We start from the raw sequence: 19,076 nt of genomic DNA, 5'->3' as shown, positions 1-19,076 counted from the left end.
CGACTTGAGGTTGGTAACCTATCATGTTGACATATTCTTGTTTATGTGGCTATTCCAGTTAAATTTGACTATGCATGTGAGTTCTATGAGTTCTCAGTTGTTTTCATAACAACTTGGAAGCAATGGTAGACACTTGTGCTGCTAGGTGGCAAGAAATTAAGATTGAACAAGTTCAGTCCATATCAGTTTGGATTTGTCACTAACCTTGTTTTGTGATTATGGTTATGACAAACATGGATAGGAACACATACAACATAAAATCTAAGTGTCATAAGGTTTCTCTCCACTTCATGAAAATGATTGTGAGGAAACGCTTTCACTAAGTAGATTTTAAAGAGATAGCAATTGTGATATTTGCATTCTCAAATTCGATTATGATTACGGCATCCCTCTTCATAGTTCGAATTGTGAGAAATAGAAAAGGTCTACACATTTGGGACTTATTGTTGTAAGTTCTAAAATTGTTTTGATACACATGTGAGCTATCTAAGGAAAGGTGTATAAGTTTGAGAAGCCTATATAAAGTCTTATCGAAGCATCTCGTGTCAGAAATCTGAACTTTGGTAAGGGAGTCAATAAGTATTGATTTCTAGAATTCCAGCTGATTTCTGGGTACATGTCAAAGCTAGTGGGAGCATAAGTGTTATGCTAGTAAGATAATAATTATTATGCTAGTGGGAGCATAATTATTATGGTAAGTGTTGCAAGTTAGCAATATTAATTATAGAAAACAAAAGTTTCAATTTGCAAAGTTGCAGGGTTTGAAAAGTTGTTTTGCTATAATTAAGGGAGAGGAATTCATACTTCATTTCAAATCTAAAAGCTTAGATTGAGATTTTAATCGAATTTAGTCAAGGATATATATGAATATTATGTTGAAAAGATTCGACATAAGGAAATTCTATATATGGAAATGTTATAGCAAGAAACTAGTAAAGTATCACGTCTTTATGTAAGACATTATGTATCGTATCCCATATGCTTCGGGTATAGGATTTATTACATATGCTATAACATTAATCTGTTCTAATTTTCCAAATGCCTAAGGCATTAAGAGGGAAAAGGGACTAGAACAAGAGATGACTAAAATGGTTAAGCAATTGTCGAGGACAATCTGAGGTTTACCAAAGATTGGTTGCTTATGGACAGTTGGAAATATATTGTAAATTTTGGAAGGACCATATTGATATATTCTGAAAAGAGGCAACTCTTGTTCATAAGTGATAGTCAAAATGGGAGTATGGAAATGTTTCCGTAACTGGAAGTTACTCTTTAAATCTGTGTAAGATTAGAAAACTTAATGCAATAAGGATGTTCAAAGGAATGTACTTTGAATGTGAGACTTCGTTTCCATGGAATTGCTCTCCATTGGAATACTTTGTAATGTTTGTTGCCAAGTCTCTGTGACTTTTGTGCATAGTCATTACAAGAAGATCATTGCATATAAGTTTAGAATCTAACAGATTTTAGCAAATGGCAAGAATTTGGTATTCTTACATTTACGATAAGGATTTGGAATTATGAAATGAGCATCATTGAAATGTTGTCTATTGATTTATTTCACAAAGAGAGGACCATATGCAAACGTAGTGTGCATGCTTGGAGCATGGCATAACTATTGTTTTAAATTCAAGTATTAAGTTGATTAATTGAAACATTATACAATGAATAATGTGTAATCAATATGGTGATTAAATAAAAGGTGTTTTTATTTATATTCATAAGTTCTGAGACTATATTGGATTCAATTATTCTTGTGTTTCACTTTGCATGTTTTGACTTCCCGAATAACTAGGTTATTCAAACCATCCACAATCGATCATACTTTGGAAGTAGGTATTGAAGTTAGACTGTCATGAATGGGTCTGTAGATTGTCTAAAGGCGTTTAGACATAGCACAAGTTTGCTGCAGTGTTCATGAGTACTCCTGTAATAAGATTTGAGTATTGGATTAAACCCACGCTCATCTGAATCACTTCATGGATTTTATCACGAGTGATTGTGAGACGATAATATCTTATATTCTTGAAACCAAGACATGTGAGTTGTAGTTTACAAGTCGGTTGCACATTGACATATGTAAACGCACCAGTAACTTGGTGTTATAAAACATATTGTTGTGTGTGATTTGATGAATAAGTACAAGCAAGCATTTGAGTCGAAGTTTATCCATTCCTTTTACTCTTAGAGGGATAAAAGCGACATATGTGTGCCCCTCGATGATTTAGTGATGACAAACCTAAGTGCTTGGCCAAGCCTGGATTGATTTGATTTGTTCAATTAGTCAGTCGTCATAAATCGGAAATCGGAAAAAACAAATGGACAGAGTGAATGATTATAATCCATGTCTCATGTCTATATGATATCTAGAAAGGATGAATATATGATCCCTTATCTAATGGACGCGTCAATGACTAGGTCAGAGTTCGACATCGGCTTTTAAGAGTTACGATTGATAGTCGGGATTTTCGACTCGTACTTGCAATAATAGTTATTAGACTTATCCAAGTGGGAGACTGTTGGATTAGGTGTCTAAGCCCATAACTAAAATTGGTATGTGCTTGACCCGAGAGTAGCATGGTCCATTCGGGTTGCATATCACCAGGACAATTTGTGGATGGATATTTGAGTAAGAGGTTATTTATGATTTATTAATATATTATAAGTTCTAATATATTAATATGAAATCATATTATTTAATTTGTATTGATCAAGAATTAATTTGGAATTAATTTAGTGATCAAAAGAAACTAATTAAATTAACAGGGACTGATCATGTAAATCAATGATATATATATATATATATATATATATATATATACATATATATATATATATATATATATATATATATACATACATACATATATATATATATATATATATATATATATATATATATATATATATATATATATATATATATATATATGGTTTGGACTATTGATCAATGATGGGCTAAGTTTATGTAAGTTTCCATGAATAGTTAGCCCACATGAAATATGGATCATAACCCAAAGTGTATGGATTAGGGTTTACCCATGACTCTTGGATTCCTACATATATATACATAACCCCATGGCTAAATATGGTTACAACAAGTGTTCTTGGAGTTCATAACCGATTTGTATGCCTAGTCATCTCTCTCAAGTCATCCAATTGTTCAAGGGTGTGTTGTGAACCGTTTGAGGCATCACATTTGAGGTGCTAAGTTCTTAAAGGCTAAATACATCAAGCTACAACAAAGAGGTAATTATTCTTACTATATTTTATGATTCAAGCATCAAATCATATGCTAGTTGTAGGCTTATGCTTTGGATATTTCATTGCATGTATAATTAGAGAAAACATAGATCCAAAGCATTAGGGTTGTATGTGCACCATAGGATGTTGTAGTATACAAAACCCAACAGTGGTATCAGAGCCTAGGATTGTTTTCTGTTATATTTGATGCATGACTTATTTTTCCAAAGCTGAAAAACTGTTCTGACAGCACCTACTCGACGAGTACATGCTTGGACTCGACGAGTAGGATGAATTTTGCGTTGAACTCGATGAGTCCATAGTTGGGCTCGACGAGTCCATAGTTGGGCTCGACGAGTTGTATGATCAGATTGCAGTTTTTTGGGTTTTTTTTTGCCAGAATTGGATTAGGATCACTACCACAAACAATTTTATATCATAAAATCTGTTTTTTCTGATATGGTAGTAATTATCCTTGTCCATAGGATGTGCACCATAGGATGTTGTAGTATACAAAACCCAACAATGATAGTGGTTGGAAATGACAAATTCACATGGATAGGAACACATACACCATAAAATCTAAGTGGCAAAAGGTTTCTCTCTACTTCATGAAAATATTTGTGAGGAAACGCTTTCACTGGTAGATTTTAAATAATTGATTAAAGTCATTAGAGTTAGCAGTTGTGACAATTGTGTTCTCAAATTCGAGTATGATTACGACATCCCTCTTCATAGTTCGAATTATGAGAAATGGCAAATGGTTTGAACATTCGGACTTACTGCTATAAGTTCTGAAAAGGTTCTGACACACACATAAGCTATCTAATGGATGGTGTATGAGCTTGAGAAGTCTAGATAAAGGCTTATCGAAGCACCACATATCAGAAATCTGAACTTTGGTAAAAAAATCAATAAGTATTGATTTCTAGAAGTGCAGCTGATTTCTGAGTACATGTCATAGCTAGTGGGAGCATAATTGTTATGCTGGGAAGAGTATAATTGTTATGCTAGTGAGAGCATTATAATTATACATAGTGTTGCAAATAGGCAATTCTATTTAGAGGAAACAAAAGTTACAAATTTGCAAAGTTGCAAGTTTGGATGTTGTTTCGCTATCGAAAGTTATAGGCAGAAGATACTCATACTTCATTGCGAATCTAAAAGCTTAGATTGAAATTTTAATAGAATTTAGTCATGGACATATATGAATATTGTGTTGAAGTAATTCAACCTTGGAAATTCTATATGTGGAAATATTATAGCTAAAGACTGGTCAAGTATCATGTCTTTATGTAAGACATTATGTATCGAATCCCACATGCTTCGGGTGTAGGATTGATCACATATGCTATAATATTCACTCGTTCTGATTTTCCAAATGCCTATAGCATTAAGAGGGAAAAAGGACCAGAACTGGATATGACTAAAGTTGTTCAACAACTGTCAAGGACAATATGAGGTTTACCAAAGATTTGTCACTTGTGGACAGTTAGAAGTATAGTATAATTTTGGATGGACCATATTGACATGTTCTGAGAAGAGGTAACTCTTGTTCAAAATTGATAGTCATATGGGAATATGGAAATGTTTCCAAAGTGGAAGTTGGTTATAAAGATCTGTGTGTAATATTAATAACTTTAATGCAAGAACGATGTTCAAGGAATGCTCCTTGAATGTGAGACTACACTTCCATGGAATTGTTTTTGTAATCAATCTCCAGTGGAATGCTTTGTAATATCATTGGCAAAGTCTTTGTGACTTTGGTGACTTGACATTACAAAAGGATCATTGCATGTAAGTTTAGATCTGACGGATTCCAGTAGTGGTAAGAATTAGCATTCTTACACTTACGATACAGATTTGGAATTGTGAAATGAGCATCATTGTAAATGTGTTCAATTGATCTATTTCACAAAGAAAAAACCATAGATAAACATAGTGTGCATGCTTGGAGCATGGGATGACTATTTTTTTAATTCAAGTATTGAGTTGATTAGTCGAAACGATAAACAATGAGTTAGGTCTAATTAATATGGTGATTAAATAATAAGTGTTTTATTTATATTCAAAAGAGACCATATTGAATTAGATTATTCTTGTGTTTCACTTCACATGTTTTACTTCCCGAATAGTAAGATTATTCAAACATCCACAGTCGATCATACTTTGGAAGTAAGTAGTGAATTAAGACTGTCATGAATCCGACTGTAGATTGTCTAAGTGCTTAGACATAGCAAATGTTTGCTGCAGTGTTCATGAGTACTCCTGAAATAGGAATTTAAGTATTGGATTAAACCCATGCTCATTTGAATCACTTCATGGCATTTAGCACGAGTCATTGTGAGATGATAATATCTTATATTCTTGAAACAAACACATATCAGTTGTTGTTTAGAAGTCGGTTGTATATTGATAATACGTAAACACATCAGTAACTTGATGTTATAAAACATATTGTTGTGTGTGATTTGATGAGTAAATTGTGCAAGCATATGAGTCGAAGTTTATCCGTTCCTTTTACCCTAAATGGGATAAAAGTGATATATGTTTGCCCCCTTGATGATTTAGTGATAATATCTGAAGCGCTTGGCCAAGCCTGGACTAAGTTGATGTGTTCAATTGTAGTCTGAAGTCAGTCGTCATAAATCGAAAATCGGGAAACAAATCTTGGACAGAGAGATTGATTATAATCCATGTCTCGTAGCATACGATATCTTGTAGAACGGTGGGATATTTGATCACTTATCTAAAGGACGTGTCATTGATAAGATCAGAGTTCGACAACGGCTTTTGAAAGCTACAATTGCTAATCAGATTCTGAAGTCATCCTTGCAATAATAGTTATTAGACTTATCCAAGTGGGAGACTGTTGGATTAGGTGTCTAAGCCCATAACTATAATTGGTATGTACTTGATTTGATAGTAGCATGGTCCTTTTGGGTTGCCTACACTTATGCAACTTGACAGGATAACAAGTGGAGAGAGAGTATGATTTATTATATGAATAATAAATTGGTACTCAAAATGGTTTTATTAATATATTATAAGATTAATATATTATTTGGAAATCATATTATTAATTAGTAATTAATCAAAAATTAATTTAATATTAATTTTGGGATTAAAGAAACTGATTAATAATAGAGGGGTTGTTTTGCAAATCATTGATAGTTGCAAAACTGGACTGTTGGACTCCTTAATTAGGAGTGGACGAAATCTTATAGTAAGGCCCTATAGATTTCGTCCAAGGCCTAATGAGGAGGAGTCCATGGGATGCTTAGGACTTAAGCAAGGAATTACGGTTTCCACCTGAAAACCCTAGCAGCCACAACTATAAATAGACCCTCATACTTAGTAAAATCGGCCCCATGCTTATGAAACCCTAGAGTAGCCGATTTTCACCTCTCTCCATCTTCATCCTTTGCATTGGGTGTTTGTGACTCCATTAGAGGTGCAACACTTGGGGCACTAGGCTTTCAAAAGTTAAGATCAAGCAAGGATTATTCTAGTTATTACTACATAACAAGTGAGGTAATGATCAAACCCTAATTCTATATATGAATTTCGAATTGTATATGCTAGATCTAGGGTTATTGCTTTGGAGTTTGTATTTGCATGTTCAATAGAGAAAAACTTAGATCCAAAGCAATTAGGGTTGCATGATCACATAGGAATGTAGATATGCTCAAAACCCATCAAAACTATCGATATACACTTACGAATTTTTTGTGAAGTGAAGGGAAGAAAAGAACATATCTGAACACATATCCTTCCACTTCAATTACAATGAAATCTGTTTATTCTCTAATTTCATCCTCTCATTTTCCATCCTCATTAACGAAAAAGCTTAAGGACCAATTGTGAAATTTTATCTATTTTAAATTTTAAATCTGTAGTTTTATAAATATCTTTTTTTTTAAAGTTTTTTAATTACTAATTTTTCTTGTGGGTCAAGTTGGATTAAATTGGCTTGGGCTTTAAATTTAGGCTATTTTGTTCCATCGTATATTATTTTATCTTTTTAATTTGCAAACAACCTAAACATTTTCCCTTTTTCATCTTCAATCACTAACTTGCATTTCTCTCAATTTCTTTAGTTCGCGCTTTCTCATTCTGTTTCATCTTCAACTTCTTGATTCCTTGTGGTAAGTTTCTATACTTTTTCAACCTAACATGTTATATTTCTGTCAATTATATTGAAAATATCATGACCCTAATCCCAAATTACAATCGCAAGAGAGACGATAAGTATATTTGTTTTATATGCTTGCTTAATGAAGTTGTTCATGCATATCATGTTTAGTTAGTAACTCTATTTTGTTTCGACTGTTAAGTGGAAATTATCCCTCTTTTCATTCAGAAAGAATTTACAAAGTTTTATGTCGTCATTACGAAGTTTTACTTCATTGTGTATTAGAGGACACATGTGAAATTTCTTATATAAATTTATGCTTTTATCATGTAGTATCAACTATCAACCACCATGGGTGATGAGGAACCAAAGCCTATGAATTACGTATCAGAGATTGTATGAAGAAAAGGGAAAACAATGAGGATTGGGAAAATAGAAGGAAAGGATAATTGAAGCAATGGGTGAAGAAGTCTAAAGGTGATAATTTCGTTATCGAGAAGCCCAAACAGAATATAGAGAATTCCATGATAAAGTAAACATTTTTTTCCCATTTTAAATACTCATAATTGATTAATATCACCTCACTAATTCTTTCTTTGCTCAAATTATTCCCAATTTTAGTTGAATCAACAGAGGTTTTTTTTATAATTTTCCCTAGGAGGCTGATCTTATCAAAATGAAATATCGTGGAAAAAAAACCAATAAAAGAATCCAAATCTCCAAAGTCAAAGCCCATTTTCATCATACGTATATCTGTATCATACAATCCATATGCAAGACCCTAAAATTCTAGCGTACCACGACACCTAGTGTCCTACTTTGCATATACAGAACAAGGAATCATCCTAGTCAACTAACATACCCATACTCCAACAGTACCACGATCCTAACATACAAAGGATATACAATTTCAAACGTGGCATAGTGAGAAGAATCGCATGTACCTAAGAACCAGAGAAGCACAAAAACACTCTTCCCCTCTTATACTGATCAATCCCGTGAAGCAAATAACACCAAAGACAGAACAATCCTCAATCAATGACCCAAATCCTTCAAGTTTGACCCAAAGTCAAACTGGTCAAAAGTCAATGATTAATGGTTAACAAAGTCAACAGTTAACCAAGTCAACAACCACCACGACGTGGAGACCACTTGGCTACGTCATGGGCAAGTTGGGACATAACAACCGACATGCAGGGTATCACCATGATGTGGACCCTCCTTGGCCACGTCGTAGGCATGTCAGGACAAAACCATTATGAAGTCAGGACTCCACCACGACATGGGCCCTCTTTAGCCATGTCGTGGGCACTTCCAGAATCCACTTTCTCCCATTAAGGACTTAATTCGTTAAGTCATTTGCCCAAACTTTCCGGAAGACTTCCGTTCCCTCAAATGATGTAACAACGTAAATTTTAAAACAATTTTTCATTTTTCAAACATAATAAATCTCATATAATATTCTCAAAATCTCATGTATCAATGTCATCACAATAAAATATATCCCAGAATCTCAACACAGAATCTTCTGCCAGTGTGTACAAATCATGCCGGCGCCTTCCCGCGACCCTCGCTGATACCTGAAACACATATCACATAACACGGTAAGCATAAACGCTTAGTGAGTTCCCCAAAATACCACATACAACACATATGCCACTCGAGGCTACAGTACGACCCTCCGGTCGATGTGTCTCAACGGGACCCTCCAGTCCCGTAGCTCGTTGGACCCTCTGGTCCGGTCATAGCTCGTTGGACCCTTCAGTCCGGTCTGTATCGTTGGACCCTTCGGTCCGGTCTATATCGTTGGACCCTTCGGTCTGGTCTATATCGTTGGACCCTCCGGTCCGGTCTATACAACACTTTGCATACATATATCACAATGCACATAATCTCATACATACACATAGCACACAAGACCCTTCGGTCTACACATAGATACCACTCTAGGTAATGTATAGTGAGAAGACTCACCTCGGCTAGCAGGTGAGCAAATAACCTTGCGCTCGGATCTCGAACTAGTCTCCTCCTAAGACAAAGGATGAATATCTCTTATTAATACTCTTCTCACAACTCAGATAATCGAAGGCGGGTCTTTCTCTTTCTAACTCATTAAAGTGGGTAAAAGACCATTTTACCCCCTCCAAGGTCTCCATCACATATGTTGACCAAAACCCTATGGTCAACAGAAGTCAAACTCGAGTCAACAGTCCAAGTTTGACCCGACTCGTCGAGTGCACTATTGCGACTCGTCGAGTCCCCTCGTATCCTCAGAAGTCTCAAAAGTCCAGCTCAACTCGTCGAGTTGACCCCCAACTCGCCGAGTTATCGCACAATCAATCCATCGGGACAAACCCTTGCCGACTCGTCGAGTCAGGTCATGGACTCGACGAGTCCCTTTGATCTGATTTCTCATTCAGACGATTTCAACCAGATCTATCACTCTAAACTATAGATCTATCATCCCAAGGCTCAATAATTACGTAAAGCTTCGTTCTTTACGTTCATACATGATGCTATTGCTTCAAAATGCCAATACATGCTCTTCATGAAGGTTTTTGCTCATCAACCCTCATTTGGACCACTAAAGCTGAGACATCTAGACTCTAAGGACCTTAGGAGGTCCAGATCTGAGGTTTCCAACCACAACCAGGTCTCATTCGACTGATAGATTCAAAAGAATGGAAGCAAAGCCCTAAAACTCCCAAAATGAGATCTAGTACAAGGAATGAACAAGATGAGAACTTTGTACCTTCTCTTAGCTGCTGAAACACTCAATACCACAGATCCACTGCCTTCCCTTGTTCCCCATCAAGAAGCTCTTCATCCTTCTCCATAGAAATGCACCACGAACCACAATATGAGCTTCTCTCTCACTCTCTAGCTACAATAGCAAATAGGGTTTGCTCTCAGGGGAAGGTAGCCGCAATTGAGGCTATAAATGCCTTTAAATAGGTCCCAAACCCGGGAAATTAGCGTTTCTCTGCCCAGCACCTACTCGACGAGTCCCTCCTCTGACTCGTCGAGTCCATTCATTAAATCCACGCGGCAATCTCGACTCGACTCGGCGAGTTGGTCCCTCAACTCGTCAAGTCCCTCCTTAAATCTCAAGATTAACATACACAATAATGTCCCTGAAAATCCGGATGTTACAATTCTCGCCCACTTGAATTAGATTTCGCCCTCGAAATCGCTTCTCAACAACATATAGATCTAATCCAATAATCGAACAGCACCATCCAAAAGATCTCATACCACACAACTATCTTTCTCTCTGGGCACCTGAATCCAACATGAACTCCTCCCTGGAAAAGGACAGACTCACTGCCACTACACTACCCCTCCTAACTCTCAAGAGTCTGGAACTCTAGTATCTTGATACACAGCCAGATCGCTCTCTTCAGGTGTCACCTCGTTATTTGCTCCTCGAATAATAAACCCCGATAGCTCACTGCACCTCTGATTCTCTGGTGGGGACCGATAAAAACAAGTCCATGCCCAAAACTGGCTACCGATCACTCGTTCCAGACATGATAAACAACCCAGATCATATACCAAGGAATGGAAGGATCACATCACACTAGGGACTCATCCACTGTACTGCAATCAAATCCATCTGAACAACGAATCCTCAACACCCTGACCTGAAACACAGATAATGATCATGCTTGTTCTGAAGCGTCCTCCGACATCTAACAAACATAAGCCTCAGCTCCCCTCTCAAAACTGAGCATCGGGTCCTCACCCGACCCATCAGCTGAACCTCTAAAGGTTACCCCTTGCATGTCCCAAAACGTCTCGTCTACTTCCTTTCCACAACAACTATCTCGGCCCAGTGTGACACACACCAGTCACGGAGTTCGCTGTACCTCAAGCGAATACTGAATTCGACTCACTCTCGATCTCTGTCGTCCACTACTCATTAGTTCCATGCGTTTCACGGTTTTCTCATACCAACGAATTGACCCACTCCGGTCCAAGACACCATATGGAAAAATACCCCCTTCTAAATGAAATGCATCTCTGAATCTAGAATCTCATTCTGTCTACTCGATACACTACTAGAATCGAACTCAACTCGAGAGTCTGATCCGACACAGAATTGGAACCACTCGTCCCAACGAACCACTCAAATCATGACTCATGACCCGCAACTCATGCGTTCTTCACTTATCCACTTCCCTTTGGTTGCGACAACCATTACTCAATTCAGGATATAACAACTCCCGACAATTATAGAGATCCTCGTCTCACCCCTGATTCGACCACCAGGCTCCCACAAAACTCAAATATTAGGGTTACCCAAGCCCAAAACTCCTATGTCTCACGCTCTGATCAGAGAGTACTTCGTCGCAACATTCTCTTGCTGACTAGTGGGTACTACGGCTCCCCGCAGTATCACAACAACCTCTCACTAAATAGTGAGTACTACGGCTCCCCACAGCATCACAATAACCTCTCACTGAATAGTGAGTACTACGGCTCCCCGCAGCATCACCACAACCTCTCACTGAATAGTGAGTACTACGGCTCCCCGCAGCATCACAACAACCTCTCACTGAATAGTGAGTACTACGGCTCCCCGCAGCATCACCACAACCTCTCACTGAATAATGAGTACTACGGCTCCCCGTAGCATCACCACAACCTCTCACTGAATAGTGAGTACTACGGCTCCATAGCATCACCACAACCTCTCACTGAATAGTGAGTACTACGGCTCCCGTAGCATCACCACAACCTCTCACTGAATAGTGAGTACTACGGCTCCCCGTAGCATCACCACAACCTCTCACTGAATAGTGAGTACTACGGCTCCCCGTAGCATCACCACAACCTCTCACTGAATATTGAGTACTACGGCTCCCCGCAGCATCACCACAACCTCTCGCTGAATAGTGAGTACTACGGCTCCCTGTAGCATCACCACCCTTGCTCTTACCACTTCACAATATCATCCTCAGGTCGACGCCACACTGCGATCATTAACTCATGCCCTGCTGACCAACCATAGGTGTACATACTTACCCAAATTATGCATTGCTATTTCTGACGACATCTGCCATAACAAAACACCTTTCCCTGCTGCAATCCACATTCTCGAATAATCCCGTTTGATGTCAACTAGCTGAACGGGCTCCCACTGGAACTGTAGACACCTGATACACCACTCGTCATCCCATAACTCAAGTCTCAAAATAGTCCGAAATTTAGAACATCATACTAGGATACCTCGGTACACCATCACAGAACCTCATGATGTCCTGTCTCAACCACTGATCTCCTACTTACCGCATCATACACAGATACAACAATGCGTTCCTTCAGGATTCACCACTAATCTTCATGCCACACACGGTCTTCGATCGACAGCCACTGCCGTGGAGACACTCATCCTTTCCTTAACACATACCACATGCACTATCTCGCTCTGCACTTCGCCTTGACCACCAATAACCTTGGTCTTAGGAATCCGCACCGCAGGTCTCTATATCCAGTTCTCCAACCACTCTTGAACAACCTCTAATCTCCTCAAAGGTACCCGGTTCTCCCCCACTCAAGGTTCGAACCATCACCAATTGGTTCACCAACAATCTATCCCACAGACTGTTTTTACCAGTAACATCGCACCTACCCTTGGAAGGTGATACACAATGCTCGATGATCTCCCCGATGGAGATCAAACAACTCCAACTACCCCGAATCTCAGATGAAATCCTCAGAAACTTCTCATCATGACTGCCTCTAGTCATTCAGAATCTCGTACCATCCCACTACCGGACATCTCAACTGTCCAGTAGTAATACTGACCCTCAGTCTGAAAATAATGAACTAACATGCTCCTCATCCTCGACTCCTCAACTGACGTCCCATCACGTGAATTATCATAAGAGCAGAGACCTCATTTCCACACTTGATACCCATCATAGACAATAAGAGCCACCACTCCGATATACTCCTCTTGATCGTCCGTTGCTGCAGCTAACACATGCCCTACTATGCTCAAATAGGGTGTATCCTGGTCCTTGACCATCTCAGTCCCCACTGACAACCTACTCATGCTATATCCTTACCTCGCGGCAGACATACTGCCCAGATACTCTGATGAAAGATCGTAACCAAAACTACCCCACAGGGCTCACCCCCAACCTCGGAAACCGAAAATCTCGATATCTCTCCTATCTCCCATTGGAACAGAAATAGCAGCGCTCAGGTCACAGAAAATGACATCTCCACTATCGCCCGGTCGCTCAGCCCAGACCGTATTCTCCAATAATGCACCATCCCTACTCATCCCTGAGTCTTGCGACTCCAACTGGCATATCACCAAAAATCCCTCGGAGCTAACTCGATTCCCCTTTCAAGGGATGCTCCACTAAAACTCGTTCATCATGGCCCTCTGGCCCCATACTCTTTCACATCTGATCTCAGTCTAGACAATCACCACAGAATAACCGGTAAACCAGAAGCACTAACCGTCACGAGTCAGGGTACTCGAACCATGTGGCCACCTCTTGATCTGCTATGAATCATGGTACCCGAACCATGAAATCACCTCTCGTTCTGCTACAAATCATGGTACTCGAACCATGAAATCACCTCTCGATCTGCTACTTAGATCCTCCTGAATGTTCCCTGTATCGAGTATGGGTCCTCTGCTTTCAGTAGTACGGGCCCATACTACCTGCCACATCTACCCATACTTTCTGCACAGACCATCCCCGAGTTCCTAAGTAGCTGCTCAACCTTCTCGATCACCAATCCTGTCACGTGTGTTCGCTCCTTTGCGAAATGCTCTACTCTTGTAAGCGTACTCATCTGACTAGGGTCACCCTTTCCTAGGCTCTTCCTAGGTTCTCACACTTCTCCGCCATCAGCTGCTGAAGAACTCCTTATGATGCCAGCCATCTACCTCCTGAATATAGTCATATTCACTTAGTAGGTGACTCCCATCATCAAGAGTTCCACAAAGCACGAAGCAAGCAGCATTCAGGCATCGAATAATTTCTACCAACATGTAAAACCACTCTAGGTTATTACCCACTTACTCTCCTCATACTCAAAGGATATCACCGAACTCAAGCAACTTTACCCCACGCGGGCATCTGACTACTATCTCAGTAGACTCCTCAAATGCTCATCTAGGTATCTCTCCTAGATTACTCCTCTACTCAGATCCCTCTCTAAAGGATTCCTGCTGGATACTCATACTCAGCACATACTCGAAGGCACATCACATATAACAGCAACTCTTAGGCTAATGCATTACATATCAAGCCACTCTAGTCCTAAAATATGAATACCTAGCCTATCTCTAGCATGCATAGCATATCACATAATATCTCATAACACATAATGTAAGGGTATTTTGGGAAATCACCGTTCGGGCGCTGGCTGATCGTACACACTGCTCCGTTCTGATTTTCTCAAAAATCTTTTACTCTTTTTAGAAAAATTGTTTCTTTTATGAAAATTCCCTCAAATCCTCAGTTTGAGTTCAGATACGCCCGAAGGTGCATCCGAATCCCTCAAACCAAGGCTCTGATACCAACTTGTAACAACGTAAATTTTAAAACAATTTTTCATTTTTCAAACATAATAAATCTCATATAATATTCTCAAAATCTCATGTATCAATGTCATCACAATAACACATATCCCAGAATCTCAACACAGAATCTTCTGCCAGTGTGTACAAATCATGCCGGCGCCTTCCCGCGACCCTCGCTGATACCTGAAACACATATCACATAACACGGTAAGCATAAATGCTTAGTGAGTTCCTCAAAATACCATATACAACACATATGCCACTCGAGGCTACAGTACGACCCTCCGGTCGATGTGTCTCAGCGGGACCCTCCAGTCCCATAGCTCGTTGGACCCTCTGGTCCGGTCATAGCTCGTTGGACCCTTCGGTCCGGTCTGTATCGTTGGACCCTTTGGTCCGGTCTATATCGTTGGACCCTTCGGTCCGGTCTATATCGTTGGACCCTCCGGTCCGGTCTATACAACACATTGCATACATATATCACAATGCACATAATCTTATACATACACATAGTACACAAGACCCTTCGGTATACACATAGATACCACTCTAGGTAATGTATAGTGAGAAGACTCACCTCGGCTAGCAGGTGAGCAAGTAACCTCGCGCTCGTATCTCGAACTAGTCTCCTCCTAACACAAAGAATGAATATCTCTTATTAATACTCTTCTCACAACTCAGATAATCGAAGGCGGATCTTTCTCTTTCTAACTCATTAAAGTGGGTAAAAGACCATTTTACCCCCTCCAAGGTCTCCATCACATATGTTGACCAAAACCCCATGGTCAACAGAAGTCAAACTCGAGTCAACAGTCCAAGTTTGACCCGACTCGTCGAGTGCACTCCTGCGACTCGTCGAGTCCCCTCGTATCCTCAGAAGTCTCAAAAGTCCAGCTCAACTCGTCGATTTAACCCCCAACTCGCCGAGTTATCGCACAATCAATCCATCGGGACAAACCCTTGCCGACCCGTCGAGTCAGGTCATGGACTCGACGAGTCCCTTTGATCTGATTTCTCATTCAGACGATTTCAACCAGATCTATCACTCTAAACTATAGATCTATCATCCCAAGGCTCAATAATTACGTAAAGCTTCGATCTTTACGTTCATACATGATGCTATTGCTTCAAAACGCCAATACATGCTCTTCATGAAGGTTTTTGCTTATCAACCCTCATTTGGACCACTAAAGCTGAGACATCTGGACTCTAAGGACCTTAGGAGGTCCAGATCTGAGGTTTCCAACCACAACCAGGTCTCATTCGACTCATAGATTCAAAAGAATGGAAGCAAAGCCCTAAAACTCCCAAAATGAGATCTAGTACAAGGAATGAACAAGATGAGAACTTTGTACCTTCTCTTAGCAGCTGAAACACTCAATACCACAGATCCACTGCCTTCCTTTGTTCCCCATCAAGAAGCTCTTCATCCTTCTCCATAGAAATGCACCAAGAACCACAATATGAGCTTCTCCCTCACTCTCTAGCTACAATAGCAAATAGGGTTTGCTCTCAGGGGAAGATAACCGCAATTGAGGCTATAAATGCCTTTAAATAGGTCCCAAACCCGGGAAATTAGGGTTTCTCTACCCAGCACCTACTCGACGAGTCCCTCCTCTGACTCGTCGATTCCATTCATTAAATCCACGCGGCAATCTCGACTCGACTCGGCGAGTTGGTCCCTCAACTCGTCGAGTCCCTCCTTAAATCTCAAGATTAACATACACAATAATGTCCCTGAAAATTCGGATGTTACAAATGAACCATAAAAATCCTTACTTATTGATATGCATGTCCAATACATGTCTCTCCAAAAACTAGGTCAAAAAGGGGAAAGAAATGGACTCAAAACTCCATGCATGACACTAATCACATAAAAGTCAAGATCTGAAACATATAATCACCAAGGGACCTCAAGGAGTGATAAAGTTGGCAACTTTATCAAAACCATCCATTCAAAACAACATAAATAAAATGAGCTAAAAACCAAGATCCATAAAGGATGACCCATAAAGGTAAGGACTTGGAGGCTTACAAAGGTCTAGAAGATGTGCCAAGGGATGGAAATGAGTTTGCTAGCTGATCCTTGGCCCTACAAAGCCTTCTGTCAATCTTCAAGTGACAAAACACCAACAAAGAGCTCACAAAACAAGAGAGGAGGCTAGATTTTTCAAAGAGGAGAATAGATGCTGAAGAGGATGCCCTAATCTTGGGGTTAATGGCTTTAAATATGGGAGAACCCCTAAAAATCATGGGCTTGGGCAGCAACAGTCGCCACGTCGTGGCAACCTTCATGCCACATTGTGGCTTTCATTAGTACACACAATCACTTAAGTGATATGCCACGTCGTAGTCATCCATGCACCATGTCGTGGCATATGGTTTTCTCCAAAAACCCTATTAAATTAGTAGTCGCACCCGATTTAAACAAATAAAATAATCACTGGTGGTTGCACTAAAAATATAGCACAAGAAAGCATGGTTAAATCGTTAGGGACACAACCTAATGATCAATGCCTTTTTGCATCAGGCACATTCTAGTCAAAATAGAAATATAAAGGGGGGGGGGGGGTTTGAATTAACTAAATAGCTAAAATTGCAGTGAAAATAAACTAAACGAAAATCAATAATAAAAACGATTTCAACTCTGCTGCGACTTTCCTAATCATGCAATCACTTCAGATTTAGTCATTTAAGATGCGTTCTATCTAAGCTGGTACGGAGAAAAACTAACAAGCTCTAGTATAATATCTTTACCTAATTTAATTAACCAAAACAGGCTCTTTGAATTAACCCAAACTTTTTACTGTTCAATTAAACAAGCTCTTAATTAAATCAGAAAAATTGCATTAAGTTCTATGTAAAATTCCCAACAATACTCAATATTTCTCACAAGCTCGGAAGCGTAAAGATATGATTTTTACTGTTTATATCATAGTTAAATCCCAAAACAGAACCAATCTAATACTTGTTACTTTTTACCAGTTGACAAGAATAATTACGGATTCTATTAACAGATTAACTGGAATGATAAAAACTCTATCTAAGTGATCAAACTAACCAGAATTTAAAACCAAACATTCATTAAGTTCAAAACGGAAAAATCTAGATAGAAACAATAAAAAAAACAGATATGAAAGCTAATCACATGAAAAGTACTAGTCTATGCAGAACTGAAAACTAAGATTTAGCCATACATGGCTAAAAATGAAACTAAACTAGATAAAAGAAACATTTACTGATAAATCTTCTAAACTAAGTGAATGAGATGATTCGCAGTCTTTAGATCTCCAAAAGTCGACGAAAGGTATCATAAATCTTCTTCAAAAGGGTATTCTGCTGTCTTGAATTGTCTTTATCTTGGATATGATAATGAGGGTCGTATTTATAAGCGAGACAGAAACTTCTAGAGAAAGAAACCAAAAAATGCAATTGCATGTTTTTGAATTTTTTCCAGATTTGCCCATAAATGATGCAGGATGCTATTTTTGACGTTTTCGGGAATTTGGGCCATTTATGCTATCGCAGGTATGCTATATGCGATTGCCGGTTTTGGGTTTGTTCTTCAAATGACTTCCTGATAACCCCTGGGAAACTTCGTGGCTAAAATGCGATCGCAAAAAAACATGCGATCACTTATGCGATCGCATTTTTAGCCTATGTAATCGCACTTTTAGCCTTTTAGACAAACATGAAAGTGATCAGAAATTTTGTCTAGTTTTTAGATCTTTTTGAATCTCATCAATCGGAGTTACGGTTCATGAGATATGGTCAAAATACTGACAGGGGGTCAAAGCTGCCAGCAACATTCTTTAGCTTCATATTGTAGCAATCTATCTTCGTATGATCAATTTGATCGAATGTTTCTTGACCGAAGCATATTTCAAGAATTCCTCAACATCCTTCATAATTTCCAAGCTACAATTCACTCCAATGCTCCATCAAACGCATCCAATGCTGCTCCCAAAGTACTGCTTCACTCAAACTATCTGAAATTGACACAAAATGCTAGGAGTACAAGCATTCTGATAAAAGACATGAGCTGAACATTATTTAAACAAATGACATGCAAATTTACAAAATATGGTGCCAAATGATAATAATAACTACCCTAAAAGATGCATGAAATGTCATCTATCAAATCCC

This window comes from Lactuca virosa, chromosome 9, assembly GCF_052849685.1.
Source record: "Lactuca virosa cultivar CGN04683 chromosome 9, Lactuca_virosa_CGN04683_v6, whole genome shotgun sequence".
Taxonomy (NCBI): domain Eukaryota; kingdom Viridiplantae; phylum Streptophyta; class Magnoliopsida; order Asterales; family Asteraceae; genus Lactuca; species Lactuca virosa.
Note: the sequence above shows the minus strand (reverse complement) of the source record.